Source organism: Triticum dicoccoides, chromosome 5A (genome assembly GCF_002162155.2).
Source record: "Triticum dicoccoides isolate Atlit2015 ecotype Zavitan chromosome 5A, WEW_v2.0, whole genome shotgun sequence".
Lineage (NCBI taxonomy): Eukaryota > Viridiplantae > Streptophyta > Magnoliopsida > Poales > Poaceae > Triticum > Triticum dicoccoides.
In genome coordinates this window covers 600025089-600028766 of record NC_041388.1, presented here as the reverse complement: position 1 = coordinate 600028766, position 3678 = coordinate 600025089, and positions in this window count along the sequence as shown.

The window sequence follows — 3678 nt, the reverse complement described above, 5'->3', positions numbered from 1 at the left end:
GAAGACATTCAAACAAATGTCTTTTGTCCCCCCTCCCTTTTGTTCTGCTTTCCCTTCGATCTATACAGCTTCTTCCTCCCAACCTAAACCCCCCTTTCCATCTACTAAGAAGGAAGCCATTTGAAGTGCGAGGAGAGAGAGAGGGAGAGAGTGGGAGAGGGAGGGAGAGGGAGGGATCTAGGATCATACCGAATTGCACTTCCTACCCGAGTCACACATATTCTAGGATACGCGCTGGGCCTCAATGGAGATCGTGGGACCAACAATCGTCGTCCGTGATGTGTGCTTCTGGGCAGGCCTAGACCAAGGGACAACGGTCATCTCTCTTCCTTCGCGGCGAGCTCGGCCGCTCCCTAACTCTATCTGTCTCTCGTCTGGCACAATGGATTAGAACCTCGGCGACAAGGCGGCGCCGAGCCTGGCGGCCGCGGCACGCTTAGTGCGCATCGGAGTGGATAGGTCGCGGGCGATGGGGCAGGTGCTGGTGCGAGGAGATCCAGGCGGCGCTGCCGGCGGTGGACGCCGCCGCCACACGGAAGCCCCATCGGGCAATGAGAGGTGAGGAGGCTAGGGATTGTGTGACGAGGGATGGGGCTTGCGTTGGGTCGTTTTTATTTTTCTGAGGCAGCATTGGGTGGTTTTCTTCTCTGGTTTTTTCTCGTATGCATGGGCCATCGGCTTTCGGAAAAATCGGTGGGAGGGGAAGGCTATCGAGGGGGGCTGGTGGAGTACGAACGAACGACCGAGACGGCCGCCCGAGAGCAGTGGAACGGCGGGACGACTGTCCGCCTCCTCCTCCACACAAGGAGAGGCGAGTCTCCCCGCCGCCTGTTGACCATCCGACTCTCGGTGACCGCCTTGGCCGCCGAGAGGGAATCGGAGAAAATGACGCCCGCCACCGGATCGACCGACTTCACCGATCCCAGGCGCTGGAAGAAGAAGACGAGTTGGGTCTGCCTTGTTTCGGGCCCCGCATTCGAGACGAGCCCTTTCCCAAAGGGTTCACGCTCCCAAGAGACACGCCCAAGTACACCAGCTCCATGAAGCCGGAAGACTGGCTAGTCGACTACTCCACGACTGTCAGCATAGCGAACGGCAACAAGCGTGTAGCCGTAAAATATGTTCTGCTCATGCTCCAGGGCACGACCCGGACATGGCTGAACAGCCTGAAGCCCCGCAGCATCAACAGCTGGGTCGACTTCACCGAAGCATTCGTCTGCAACTTCACCAGCACATACAAGCGTCCTCCCAAGCCTCGTCAGCTCTCCTTGTGCATGCAAGGTCCCGACGAGTCGACTCGCGACTACCTGACGCATTGGGCCGAGCTTCGGAACTCCTCCAAGATGCCGAGCAAGCCACTCATCACGGATATTGTGCTTGAAGGCTGCTAGGGCCTCAGCGTCCGGACAGTCGACTATTTAATTTTTCTTTGTTAGGAACCGTGTCCAGAATTGCCTAGCCGATTCCTCTGGCTGCTGAATTACGTGACTTAGGCCATCGGCGTCTAGGGGTCGCACATAAGTGCCCTGGAAATTGTCGAGGAATGCGGCTTCTAGGTCCTCCCAACAACTGATTGATCCTGTTGGCAAGCTGTTAAGCCAATGCCGAGCTGGTCCTTTAAGCTTAAGTGGGAGGTATTTGATGGCGTGGAAATCATCTCCGCGGGCCATGTGGATATGGAGGACATAATCCTCGATCCATACTGCAGGATCTGTTGTGCCGTCATATGATTCGATATTTACGGGTTTGAAACCCTCAGGGATTTGATGATCCATTATTTCGTCTGTGAAGCATAGTGGGTGTGCGGCGCCTCTGTACTGGGCTATATCACGACGTAGCTCCAATGAGCTTTATCTACTGTGTTCGGCCCTGCCGAATTTGTGGCCGGTGTGACGGTTACCGCCTCAAGCCGTGGGGCGCCCACGCGATCCGTAGATCGATCTTGTTTGCCTTGCCTTGTCCTCCAACATATCTCGTAAGTCCGGTGCATATTCCCGTGCCTTGGTACGGGGTGCGGCTTGAGTGGAGGGCCGAGAGGCCTCTCTGTCGAGGCCACGAGGTGGCCGGTCGGCCGCATCAAGTGCTTCCTCCTCTAATCGGGGTAGCAACCTGCGCTTTGGGTAGCTCTTGGAGGGGCGTTCGAGTTTATGCTCTTCGGCTGCAAGGACTTCAGTCCATCTGTCGACTAGCAAATCTTGATCAGCTCTAAGCTGTTGCTGTTTTTTCTTGAGGCTTCTTCTCGTGGCCATAAGCCTGCGTTGAAAACGCTCTTGCTCGACGGGATCCTCTGGCACGACGAATTCGTCGTCGTCGAGGCTTGCCTCGTCTTCGGAGGGAGGCATATAATTATCGTCCTCGACCTCTCTGTCTGCCGCTCTCTCATGAGGGCTGGTTTCTCCATCCTCCTGTGCTAAATCTTGCTGGAGGGGGTTTTCTTCGGCACTTTCTGGAGCATTATTATCTCCCATGCTGGAATCACCGTATTTGTTTTGGCGGGATTTTGAGCGGCGCCGCTGACGCTGACGCTTAGGCTGTTTCTTGGAAGGGTCATCCTCCGCTGTTCCATCGCCATCTCCTTCTTTTGGGGTGTCCACCATGTATATGTCATATGACGAGGTGGCTTTCCAGGGCCTGATAGGCGCTGGTTCTTCATCGTCTCCTTCATCGGCGTCCATACCGTCGATGTCTTCGGAGTCGAAGTCGAGCATGTCGGTTAAGTCGTCGACAGTGGCTACAAAGTGGGTGGTGGGTGGGCTTTGAATTTCTTCATCGTCTGAATCCCAACCTTGCTGACCGTAGTCCGGCCAGGGCTCTCCTGATAAAGAGAGAGACTTCAATGTCTTCAGAATATCATCGAAAGGCGAGTGCTGAAAGATGTCCGCGACAGTAAACTCCATAATCGGCACCCAATTGGATTCGATCGGCAGGGGTGCCGAGGGTTCGGAGTCCGGAGAGGAGTCCGGCTCCTTGGAGTCACGAGTCTCGCAGAGTGCGGGGCTGGTGTTCGGCTCGATCGCCGTTGGGATCGCAGCCCCCGAGGCGGCGTCCAACCACCCATCCTTGATCGGCACAGTTGGCTCCGAATTAAGGGTCAAAGCCGATGCAGGTGCGGCCACCAAGGCACTATTCGGCGGCAGAGCTAGATCATGCTCGTCGTGACAGTGCGGCGCGCTCGGCAGTGGCTCGAATCCGTCGAAGATCAAGTCCCCGCGGATGTCAGCCGTGTAGTTTAAACTTCCAAATCTGACCTGATGGCCAGGGGCATAGCTTTCGATCTGCTCCAGATGGCCAAGTAAATTGGCCCGCAGTGCGAAGCCGCCGAAGACGAAGATCTGTCCGGGGAGGAAGGTCTCACCCTGGACTGCCTCGCCATTGATGATCGTAGGAGCCATCAAGCCTGACAGCGACGGCAGAGAGGAACTCTCAATGAAAGCACCAATGTCGGTGTCAAAACCGGCGGATCTCGGGTAGGGGGTCCCGAACTGTGCGTCTAGGCCGGATGGTAACAGGAGGCAAGGGACACGAAGTTTTACCCAGGTTCAGGCCCTCTCGATGGAGGTTAAACCCTACGTCCTGCTTGATTAATATTGATGATATGGGTAGTACAAGAGTAGATCTACCACGAGAGCGGAGAGGCTAAACCCTAGAAGCTAGCCTATGGTATGATTGTTGTTGTGT